A 13,009-nucleotide genomic window follows, 5' to 3' on the forward strand; every position below is an offset into this window, starting at 1 on the left:
GATGGACATGTCCACCTGTAAGCAGTTCCGACTGCCGTGGTTTCGGCTGCCTGGCCACCCTCAAAATGACCATCCTACCTGAGGTTCTGTTTATGTTACAAGCCTTGCCCTTGTTCCCCCCGCCCCCCGCCCCTCCAGAACTTGTTGCAAGCTCTACAGGCAGACATAAACATGTTTGTTTGGTATGGCAAAAGGCTGCACATGAACCGCCTTCTCACCTATAGACCACCATCAGAGGGAGGTCTGGGAGTCCCTAATGACACACAGTACTTCCAAGTGACACAATTGAGATTCATGCTGCAGTGGGGCCAAGAGGCTTTGGAAAAACACTTGTGCTTTATGGACAAGGCATTTGCGTGGATTCACATATGAAAGTTCCCCCTGGCTGGTGCGCAATCACAGACCTCTGAGGCTGTACACTTTCTTCATTATTATTTTTGCCAAGTTCTGAATATGTATGCCTATGAGCTCCTCGGGATCAGAACGATGCTCAGATTGGGTCCACCCCGCAATACCCCCAATTCCGCATACCATAAAGGCACAGAAGCTTGGAGTGATTGAGTGAGGGAAAGGGTAGTGGGGAAAGGAACATGTAAGAAGGAGACCTGTAAAGAAAAGATAAAAACAATTAAGTTCTCCACTCTCATTGCTATTAGAAGAAAGCTTATATATATTTTTGCAATGAAAAAATACCTATCACATGGGATGCTGCCTTATGGAACCAATGACATTCCTTATGCACTACATTTAGTCTAATATATCCTTCCTCGCTGATATATACAAAAATACTGCAATACAAACAATCACAAGTCACAAGTGAATTAAAAAATCCTCATCCAAAACCTTTGTGGTACGGCAGGCTATGTGGTATATAGAAATTCATACATACCATGCACACACTGTAAATCCCATGTATGTTTATCAATGATGAATATTCTCATCAACGAATCAAATCATGTCACCAAACGTTAGATTCAGAAAATCCTTTCTTTTCTGTGATGGGAAATATGCAGCCAATAGACCAAAATCAGAAAAAAGCAAGAATCATTTAGGTATATGATAGTTACTCACATAAGAAAATGTTTACCCCAAAGTGTTCATTCATCTCCAAAGTTTAAATGTCACAAGGAAAAAACTCCCCTTACAAAAATAGAAGAACCAGTCTTGTATTTTGGGAGTTTAGGAAAAAAAGCAGGCAGTAAAAGATAACAAACACTCTGTGATTCAGCAGCATGACATTCTTAAAGTAAAAAATCAAATATTCACCTATCTGTATAATGTCAGAAGCCCAGCACACTTTGCCAAAACAGAATAAGAATTACAGCTAATTAACTGTTTCTAGCAACAAGCGTGTAGAGTGCAAAAGGTCATGAGACTTCCATGAAGAAGAAATTAATTCAAATAAATCAAGCACTCCTTGTGCTTCAGAAAATGAAAACACACCAGCTGGCATGTGTGGAAGAACAACCAGGGAAATCCTTCCCTGGTACTTTAACAGGAAACTTGAAAAAGATAGCCTCCAAAATCCTCCCTTCCTTTTACTGGAAACATAGAAATGCTGCCAAAACCGGCAGCCATAAATCCTCTCTTCTTCAGCTAACTCTGGAACAAAACTAACTTCCCAGGAGAATGGAATTACACATCAGCCTATGTACTAGTACTCTATTTATAGTCACGTCCCCTCATGACTGATTGAGCTGTTGGTAATGGACCATGGGAGTTGTAGTGAAAAATGCCAATAGAGGAAATAACATTGTATTACCTTTTTCTTTTATTTTGGGTTTCTTGAGCCTGAATATGAAACTTGAAGGCACCTATGCCTGCCTTTTCCTGACAAACGTTATGATGGCAATCTGGGACACCATCACATTGCAGAGAGGCCTAAAGGCATTCCCATCCCGATGACCCTCATTGTCAATAACCCTGACTTTTCCCCAAGCCTCCATGCAGACTATTCCCGCCGGTGGTCTGGAAGCTGCAAGAGATTAGGCTGCGTATTTGATGTAGATGGGCTTACCACATTTGAAAGTTTGAAAAGATATCAAGACCTCCCCAAAGCTGCCTACATAACATACTTGAAGATCCCACACTGGGCCATGCATCATACAGTTAAACCATTTGCAAGCAGGCGCATAACTTCCTTTGAGAAATAGTCTTTGGTAAAGAACTATGATAGCCGTCTTATACAGAGCTGAATGCTCTCTTAGCGCAATCACCTCAGGAGAGTAAGAGTGCTGACCAGGTCAGATTGGTAGATGATATTGGGAGAACCCTCACAAACAAAGAATGGTTAGACATACCACAGAGCTCTTCATACCTCATATAGTGTGTCAGGCACTGACAGTTTCATCTAGATAGTCTCCTGTTGGTAAATGACCCCCACACAGTTACAGAGATGGTGCCCTGAACGTTGCAAAGAGTGCCGGCGCAGTTGCTCCACCTGCTATGGAACTGTCCCAAACTATCCAGATACTGGGAACAGGTACTTGAAGCCATTAATTGCTCCTTTCACAAACAGATACCACATTTCTCCACATTTACAACACCTGGCCTCCCTAACCAGCTGCCATTCCAGCTGAAATCACTCCATGGGTGACAGGTGGCGCTGGCTCTCTGTGCAGTGCTCCAAATGATTGTCTTGCTCTGGGAAACAGACAGGACCCTAGATTATACTACTTGGCTACACAAAATATTGTATCTGTTACGTATGGAGAAACTGTCACTCTCTGGGACACACAAATTCGAGCCGTACCAAAGAATATGGACTCCCTTGATCAACATCTTTGCTTCACAGTTTAATGAATTGACATGTCTTAAATACCTAAAACTGCTCCACCTGCTAACTGCTGACTCAGGGAGCAGCGTCACCCTGAACAATCAGGGTGTACACATCAAATATGCTCACAGGGATAGTACTCCTAACACTGCACAATGAGAGTGTACATGGGGGAGGGTTTTTCTTTTTGGGTGGAGGTAGTTGGGTTTCATTTTTTAATTCACTGTTAGTCATGCTTGATGATATTAACGCTGCTGGCCTCTGGTTGTAGGCAATAAAGCCGTGTTTCCATTTCACCTTCGGTTTCTTTCTATGGTTTCACTCTCCTTTTGATCATGTAAATCCATTAAAACAGAACTGATCCAGAAGATCCACTTTGGAGCGGGTATGTACCCACAACAAACTCAGAGACAGATATCTGCCAGGACAAAAGCAGGGCCCCCAGCAACCAGACAGTGGATATACAAACATTGTCTTGGCATCCTGTTCTCTCGCTTTTAGGTGTGCCCCAAGTATTATATGTAAATCCAGAGACAGAGGTGTGGTAGGGCAAAAACAGGTTCCTTCAGCAACCACACAGAGGATGGACAAGATTTGTCTTGGCACACTGTTTTCTCCATTTCAAGTGTGCCCCGTGTGTTATTTGTGAACCCAACAGACCTTTGAAGTAGGATTTGACACTCAAGCAGGATTTGACACTCTATTGTCAAAAAGGATGGCCACAGCCTTCACCCTACATATTCTGAGGATATGAGAGGAGCCTTTTTCTTCCTGTTCAGGTCAGCCTATAATTTGCTCCTGGAGGGCATTTCACACCCTTTTTACAACTATTCAAGGCTAATCACTGGTTCTGAGCAGCTGGAGAGCCAATGCAACTTACCCTTCAGAAAATTCAGGCAGGGAAAGTGTAACCTTCTAAAATTGAATTTTCCTTAGTATTTATCAAACATCCAACTTCACCATTGAAATTGATTTTATTAATTTTTAAAAACAGTTGTTTAAACATGTTTCTAGCTAATCCTATTCCTGCGAGACAGAATCAATATTTTAAACTGTACTCTGGTTTTCTACATAGGACAATTAGGCCTGCCACAGTGAAAATAGCTTTTGGGTGCTAGTCACTGTAAGGACATGTTAACTTACATTTTTGCATGTCCTACTTTTAAAAAACATCCACCCTGGCTTGTGGGCTACAAGGTCAACATATGTGTGAGTCATTGATAATGAAAAGGAAGCTTTTTACCTGTCTAAAGGGGTTTACTTGGACAGGTCGCAGTGCAGATTTTGCAGTTACATTCAGACTACAATGGTAGGCCTAAAGCCATGTTTGCCCTGCCACTACAATGGAAGGCAAAATACTCATGCAATTGCTGCAGAGTATGTGGTTACTACTCTGACAGCTCAGCATAGGACAATGAAGGCAGATTTGACAGCATGTCTGCACGGCACTGACTTAGAGTTATTGTCTCGATTATTAAAATACTTGGACCTTGCAATTATAGAACTTCAGAAACCAGACGTAGATAATCATGCACCCTCTTTCCTAGTTGGACATTTTTTCTGCCTAGTATGTTAATTGTACAGAGGCTAGCTATCACATTGTTACAATTCCATACCTACCAACTTTTCAACATTTTAAGGACATGGTATTTGTTAGACTATTGTATCATGTTAACCTATGACAAACATTTATTTTCTTTCATATGGCACTTTACTAGCTCTAGTTGATGATCAGTTAATGTCATGTTAACTTATTGTGAACATTAATTCACTGTATTCTTCCATATGGCACCTTGTTTGTTCTAGTTAGGGATTAGGTAGCATCATGTTAACTTATGGTGAACATTAATGCACTTTACTTTTGCAGACGGCACTTTACTTGCTTCAACTAAGGATTAGTTATCATCATGTTAACTTGTGGTGAACATTTATTCATTTTAACTTAGGTATTAAGGTACTTAGTATGAGCAATACTTTAGCTTGTGTAAGTGTAGTTTTAATGATGTCATTTTCTAATTTGGCTCATTACTTCCTAACACGTTAAGGCGAGAACCTATTGTGCGGAGATGACTTCAGCTATTTGTTGTTTTTAGCCTGCTTTTATAGATAGTGAACGTTTTGGAATGTGTCTTTGCCCCATATGTCTGGCATATGACATATTTTGCTCATCATCTTCTTTTCCAGCAAAGGGGTGGGTAACATTTGAGTTCATTCGGTAGTACCAATTGGTAGCCAATATTTTTTTTTTTTTTTTTTTTTTGAAAACCTTTATTGACATTTTAATCAATTACACATATGGGCCTACAACCCCCGGGGCCGGCCGCTAAACAGTCAGAATAACAGAAGGCAGGTCTATCACAGTCAGTACCTCGGGGAGCAAAATCTCGACGCTAGCATACTCTCAGTCTCTGAACAGCCCAAGTAGGAGACCAGGATAATAAAGGTTTACATTTTATAATAGAAAAGGATGGAAGGATCAGGTGCCAAACAGTTTCCCAGCATCGAAAAATGGCAGGCAGAACGATGAACGTCAACAATATACAGCAGTCTATCTTAGCAATGGCGCCGAAACAGGAAGTTCAGGATGTGGAGAAAGGACACGGCCATTCGCGCCTGCAACCCCCTGCCCCAAGACCCAGGAAACTCCACGGAAATTATGGCACTCCGGAAACAGCAGTGATTAACAACAAAGGAGTTCTACCATGCTGATCCCAGAAAAAGACAAAGAAGAATAAGAGAAGAAAAAGAGGCCATAGAAAAAGGAGGTGAAAGACTAAAGAATCCCCCCCCCAACCCCCCACCCTGCACCTCTGCATATGAGTACGGCCCCCCCCCCCAGCAGTGTGCCTGTCGCCCCGGAACCAGACCCGAAATATAGAAGAAACAGAGAAAAGGAGTGGGAAAAGAGCCCCCACCAGACGGGGGGGTAGAGAGAGTATTAATAAACTGGAGGAGGGCCTGCAAAACACGCCCCCGGCTTCTCCCTCCCGCACCATACGTTTTCCCATAAAGCATACAATAAAGAACACAAAATCGACCCTGTCAAAAAGGAGTAAGGAGCATCACGCACTTGGTACACTAACAGTTATGCCGTGAGAGCACACAACTCCCGAGCCCGCCCGCCTAGCAGGTGACCACCTCTGAAGGGTCAGCCTCATCCTTGGCCACTCTTTGCAAACCCACCCATGCATACCCCTCGTCCCAGTGCCATGTCCAATGTTACCAGGGAGAGAAGTGTCCAATAACACTCAGGAAGCGACACACACAGGTAGGGTAGAGGGCTCTGAAGATCGACACAGTCAGCTCTATGGAGGATCGTCTTTCCCAGTGCCGAGCCAGGATTTACACTGCACACCAGGCCCAGGAAGGCGGAATCAGCCAGGGCGGGCGACCGTAGCCTGGATGTTGCCTGGGTCGTCGGAGGCCGCGCACGGGACAAGGCCACCACCCCCCACACAGGCCCGAAACCTCCGGAACAGACCAGATCCACAGCCAGCTGATCGCACGTTAACATACTGTCCGGAGAGTCCAGGCGTGTACTATTCACCGGGGCGGCCACGACACTGTCCCCCCGTGCGCGGTGTAAGAAGTCCCAGTGCACCTGGGGATAGGCAGGCGGCAACTGTTCCGATGCTGATGTCACTCCATCGAGCTTGCTCCCCAACACCCAGGCGCCGTGAATCAAGGTGGAGTGAAGGGCACCGAGAGCCTCGAGAAGGTCACCGTACCCCAGTACAGCTCCCGGCGCTCGCTCCGCTACGCTCCTCAGAGTCGCACCCTCCCAATCCTGCTGCAACCCAGTGTACAGGATGGTGGACTCTGGCATACCAAAATGGCCGCTGGGTAGGTCCATCCCAGATCGGGACCGGGACTCAGACACAAGCGCCTCGGGTTCCATGGCACTGGTAACAGGGTTCCGAGGGCAGGCAAACAATCTGTCCGGTGTGTGGTCACGGGCCACAGTCGTCCCCACCACGGACCAGCGCCCGCGAAAATCCGGGAGCAGCCCGCAAGAATTGGGGCAAGTTACGGGCGGCGTCCGGGCAGCTCACCGGCGAAGGCTGAAGCAATCACCGGAGAGTCTTGGAGTTGCTACGCTTAGTGGTAGGAGCGACCACGGCGAAGCGCAGTCCGGCATTCGCACCACTCCGGTAGTCCGACCCCACCCAGTCACCAAAGGCCGCTGTTGTTGCACTGCCGCCCGGCCACGGCGTCCACTCGAGGTCCCGGCTCCAGGGCCGCACAGGCCGCAAACTTCAGACGGACATTTCTCCGGCGGTACCGCTGCCAGAAACTTCGGGGTCACACGGCCGGTTGCCGCTCGCGTTCACCAACACGGGTAGATAGCGCAGGCTAAGGATCTCGTGCAGGATATCTGTGCGGGGTGCGGAGGTTCACGGAGCCGGGAGCCTACGCTGCCGTCCCGGTCGCCATCTTGGCTCCTCCCCTCTTGGTAGCCAATATTAACCTGCATATTTACTTTTTGATAACAGAAGCTCGATAATACCTGACTGTAATGCAATGTTTTAGAAATATTCTGAAATTAATATGTGTATCTAGATTCTTTGTTGCTTTTGATACATTATTCAATTGCTTTTATGTTTGCTATGTTAGATGCAATATGGCTGTATCATTGTAAGGGTTTTTACTAATCAAACAATAAAATTCATTGACTGGTGAAAAAAAAGATTCTCAGAGTACGTTATTTATTGGGTGCCATAAATAGTGGGTATTACAAGTTACTGTAGAATAACATGCGGATTTGGGATTTAAGGCACCAAAATCTGCATGCTACGTAAATGCCATACACCTTTCCTGTGTTACATTTTAGCAGGTTTGACCTGCAGAGATTTAACAAAGATTGAGGTATTTAACGCACTTGGGGCCAGATGTTCAACCCTACCTATTTGCGAGTTGCAAATAGCGTCATCTTGCTACTCGCAAATAGAAATGTACAACAGTGTCTCAGACACTGTTTGCGATTCCTAATGGGGTCGCAAATTGCCTGTCTCATTAATATTCATGAGGCAGGTGCAATTTGCGACCCCATTAGGAATGGCTAGCACTCCTAGGCCTGCTGGGGTCAGCAGACCACCATGTCTGTGACTGTTTTTTAAATACAGCAGGTTTTCTTTTTTTTAATTCAGCCCATTTTCCTGAAAGAAAAACGGTATGTATTTAAAAAAGAAAAATGAAATTTTACTGTTTAATTTTTTAAGAGTAGGCAGTGGTCCATGGGACCACTACCGGCTCGTAAAAAATATTTTCAATGCCAGTCACAAAGGAGAAGGGGTCCCCTGGGGACCCTTTCCTTTTTGCAGGTGGGTTACCACCCATTTGAAATGGGTGGTAAACTGCGATTTTTTTGCTCCCGCAATTGCGGCCACAAAACAATTTTACATCGAAGTGCGAATCGCTATTAGAAAGGATCGCCCTTGGCACGCCCCTTCCTATTTTGCGAGTCGGTAGTAGGTTAGTGCCTCGCAAAAAAGGGTTTCTAAATAGGGCAGACCAAGTTTGTGGTCGGAAATGGGACGATTTCCCGTTTACGAGCGCAAAAAATTGTCGTACATCTGGCCCCTCGGTATTTACTGGATACATTAAATATTAAAAATTTCGTAATTCCATACCCCGCGCAAACAGGGGTTATACGGGGCTCGGAAATCCATGTCCCTCTCGTAATCAGCTTGGGTCGGAGGAAGAAACACTGAGAATCACCCTTGTTGGGAGACGGGGAAAAGTTTAGAAAGCAGCGCTGGTCCAGTCAGAGGTGAGCTGTGGTTTCTGCCTCCGCAGGCTACACCCTACCCATGACTACAATCTGGTAAGGCCCGAACTGGCCATTCTGTCACTCGGGCATTGTCCCGGAGGTCTGCAGACTAGTGCTCTTATCATGACCTGGTTTGAGAATTCCAACCCCTGAGTCGACATTAATGGTGCTGTGAAGTTTGCACCCTTGCAATTTTTACCAGGTACATATTGCCAGATCAAACTTGCCTCTGAATACCAGGAGAAGATGCCCAGTGAATGGCATGGGGATTTGGGGGCGGAAAGCACCAAAACATGCATTTTATACCCCATTTTGATGGGAAAAATCTTAAGCGGTGAGTGCTGTTTATGAAACCAGTTAAAATCCAAATCCCAGGGTATAGTTTTTTAACAGGTGTGAACAATAGCAGGCACCACCCTCTGGGCACTCATATTCAGGGCCTACAGGCAGTTTTCCCATTGAAAAGGCTCCAATCATCCAACTCTGAGGCCCACTTGGTCCATTCTAGTCTCAGCCTCCCTCAGAGTGGGGCTGTTAAAACTCTTCTGCAAGGGCTGTTTTTGTTTCGAGTCTGGCACTGGCCGATTTGCCTAAAAACTTGGACTGGCAAAAGTCTGACCTGTGGGGCTACTTTGCGTCAATGAATCCTCGTTTTACTACCAGACTTTACGAGGAAAAAGGCCCATTAGAAATGTACTAGTCTCGTTTGAAAGGGTAATGTTTTTGGCATGGTGAAGTAACCATTAGTGCAGCTGGTACAGTGGTGCAGCAGGTGCAGTGACACCTTGGCCCTTATGTGGGCCAAGGTTATACTCTAATTGTGACTGTCTTTCACCACATGATGACGTGGTGTAGAAGGGTCTGTGTTCTTTGCTTGCAATGAGGTCCTGGGCACCCTTTCTACACTTCTTTTGCTCTGGATTAAAAATTCCTGCAACGCCACGACACACAATAAACACGCTCAAGGTATTGCTGCTGTAACATTTATATTGTTACATATTTCAAGGAAATAGATCTACATAATTATTCGCAGACCTTGCGTGGAGACATGCAGGGGAATTTCACCTCGTTCCTGTACTAGTACTACAGAACTACATGTCCCAGAATGCAAAGTACTGTCGGGAAAACGACACGACTATGACAATTTGTTGCACATGAAGTTGGGCACTTGGCTGTTATGACTTTTACATAAAAATACGTGTAAAACAATACTGACAGTAGCGTTTAGTTTTATGTTGTTGGAGCTCATACATACTACGGAATGGGGAAAATTAAGAGCAACAATGTCTCACTTTCCACTTTAACGGAATTTAATTTCACAGTAGGACTGAAAAGACAATGAATATCTCGGAAAGAGACAGCTGTCTCTTTAAAAGTCTACCCCATATGCTCCTAGCGTGGTTCATACCTTTTTAATTACGAGGGTCACGTGACCGTTGGTTTGTTTTTGCACAGGTGAGAGAGGGTGTGAGCTGCTACCCAGGGACAGGAGGTAAGATCTGAGCTATTGATTGCTTCTTTGCTTTAAGATGTGCGTGTGCGACGTTTTCTTTTCAAACCTAGGAGGAACCAGTAAACAGTACAGATCCCCTGTAATAAATGAACGTATGAGTGGCAGTCAAGAAAATCCATAGGAGGTTGGTTTTGAGTTATTGTGATAACGGAGTTTTACCCACTGGTCGGCACTAGCTTTTACTCTCTCTCCCTCTCTCCAGTGAAACCCCATCTGTTCGGGGGCTTTGGTGGCGCCCTGGCTGCATGAACACTTTTGCAGAACCTTTCTTATATTTAGTAACTAAGAAACCGCTTGAAATTAATAAAACGTACATTACGGAAAATGTAAACGCGGTGTTTTTTGTCGGTGTTTTATTTACACCCCATTTTAATGGACAAAACTCTTAAACGGCAGGTACTGTTTATAGAGCCATTTAAAATCCAGACTCCAGGGTATTTTTTAACTGGTGTTAAAAATAGCAGACACCTCTTTCCGGGTACTTTTAATCCGGGCCTACAGGCATTTTTCCCCATTGCAAGGTCTCCATAGTGTTGCTGCGTTAAGAAAAAACAATTCAACCTTCGGGTTTATCATTGAAACATGTTGCTTTAGGAGTGCGGCCTCCTTCCCTTGTGACAGCCCTGGTGGTCAGTAACCATACGTACTGCAACGGCGCATCATCTTCACAAGTCTTGTGCACTTCTGTGGCATGTGACCTCATTCCCACCCACCTGCGATGAGGCCTCCCATGACCATTCCACCTTATCGGATACATACACTTAAGTGGAGTACCTGAGGCATTCCCCTTGTCTCGGTTATCGCCCACTTCAATTGAGTCGTTCATTTTTTCAAAGTTATGCGATGTGTCCATGTCATGGCGGACACAGTTATACTACAGTTATGATCTGTGCCCCTAATAACTTAATGCATTCTGGGAGCTGTACCGTTGGTTCACTACAACTATAACAGTTGGATTTGCATAATTGAAAGGAATGCGTCGAAATAATAAAACCCAGCAATGGAATATGGTGTCTTCGAATCGATGGGGGAATTTGGTAACCCATTTCGTATTTCACACTTGTCTGGATAATGGATTCGCATGCTTCATTGTAGTTTCAGTCCGCACATGACTGAACTTCGTAAATTGCACTTTTTTTTCACGTATCCCCCTCCTCAGGTTTGCCACCTCGCTCCAGGTCATAAAACCAGTCAGCAGACCAGGGTTTTCGTGCTTAAGTCTACTGAATTCTGCGTGCTTTTTTCCATGTTTGCCTCTACTTAACTAATTAGACTAAATCACCTGATAGAAATACTTTGAAGGTGAACATTTCCGTACTGCAGAGTCCACGAGTACATTGAGACGTTGCTCATTGCTTGCCCTCTCCCTCCATGCAGCCCTCATGTACCTTTAAATGAGTTCTGCTGGCCTAGGGCACGTTATTTATGTCGTACATTTCAAACAACCTTACCTACCCATTTGCCTTACTGCCCCCCCTCCCCCACACACACTTAAGTGACGTTTCTGAACACCCATGTTGCTGGTCTCGTGAGGCATAATGTTGCATTTACTTACCGGTAATGGCATTACTCTGTCCTTCTCTCGCTGTGATGAATCACACAGTGAGGCCCCTGTTCCTCCATTCAGCAATCCACTCCCAACGTATGAAATCCTCTCACCTGCTCGATAGGGAGGGCCTGAATTATCATGGTGAGAGAAGAATTCAGCGTAATGCTCTTACTGGTAAGTAAGCGCATTACCTCCTTGTCGCCTTGATGAATCGCATATCAATCAAATAGGATTTGTATAGTGCTGCTAATCGCCCCCAAGGGCATCCAGGTGCTGGGGGTTCTGCTGCTCGGGTGGAATCAGTTGAACACCCAGGTCTAGAGTTCCTTCCTGAATTTATGCAGAGAGGGTGAGATCCAGAGGGGGAGGCCTTCTTCGCCAGGTAGGGGAATGGGCTTCCACCACTCTTGCTTCATTAGATGCAGGGGGTATGGAGCGGGAGGTGGAGCACAGGTGCAGGGGGTATGGAGCGGGAGGTGGAGCACAGGTGTCTGGAGGGTTGGAGGGAGCTCAGGCGGTGGTTGATGCATGATGGTCCTTGTTTACAAGGCTTTGTCAAAGTGGGTTAGCACCTTGAGTTGGCACCTCTTGTGGAAGGGAAGTCAGTGGAGTTTGGGATGATGTGGGTCTGCCTGGGGAGGTCGAGGATGAATCTGGCCTATGCGTTCTGTATGGTCTTTAGTCTCTTCAGTAGGTGTGTGTTGACTTCTTCGTAGAGTATTGCCATAGTTAGGCAGCTAGTGATGAGAGCTTGGGTAATGGTGCGTCTGGTGCTGACGGGAGCCACTATAAGATCTTCTGGAGGATGCGGAGGGTAAGGAAGCAAGCTAAGAATACTGTGTAGATCTGATTTTTCATGGTGAGTTAGCTGCCTGGAATGATGCTGATGTTCTAGACATGGTCTGTTGCTGTGAGTGGGGGTCCCAGTTCTGCAGGCCACCATGAGTCATTCAACGTGGAGGTGTTGTTCATGAAGATTAGTACCTCAATTTTGTCAGTGTTAAGTTTAAGGGAGTTGTTTTGCATCCAGTGGGTGATGCTGGTCATGCACAAGTGGAAGTTTGCCCTCCTGGTAGATGGGTCTGCGGATAGAGAGAGGATAAGCTGGGCATCGTCTGAATATGATATGTCAAGTCCATTGGTACTGAAGATGCTGGCACTGGGGGGCGGTCATGTAGGTGTTGGATAGGGTGGGGCTTAGGGATAACCTTTGAGGTATGCCGCAAATTATGTTCTTGAGATTCAAGGGGAAGGCAGACTCTCTGGGTTCTTCCGGTGAGGAAGGAAGTGATCATTTGAGGGCATCCTCTTGGATCCCGATCTGATGGAGCCTCATGATCAGAGTGTGGTGGAACATGATTTTGAAAACTGCATGATGAGGTAGAGGAGAATCTGGGTGGC

The 13,009-nt window shown here is 45.5% G+C and overlaps 1 protein-coding gene across 2 annotated transcripts in view; it reads left to right on the forward strand.

Moving 5' to 3' along the window:
* Positions 1-9,954: 9,954 nt before the first annotated feature.
* LOC146812000 (uncharacterized) overlaps positions 9,955-13,009 on the forward strand; it is a 356,521-nt gene continuing 353,466 nt past the window's right edge. The window contains exon 1 of one of the 2 annotated variants that reach the window (XM_085618974.1): positions 9,955-10,038. The gene's annotated coding sequence lies outside the window, so the exon portion shown is untranslated. Of the gene's footprint in view, positions 10,039-10,064; positions 10,184-13,009 lie in introns of those variants that run through there. The other variant, XM_085618975.1, reaches the window with a different exon arrangement.

Source organism: Triturus cristatus, chromosome 7 (assembly GCF_964204655.1).
Source record: "Triturus cristatus chromosome 7, aTriCri1.1, whole genome shotgun sequence".
Lineage (NCBI taxonomy): Eukaryota > Metazoa > Chordata > Amphibia > Caudata > Salamandridae > Triturus > Triturus cristatus.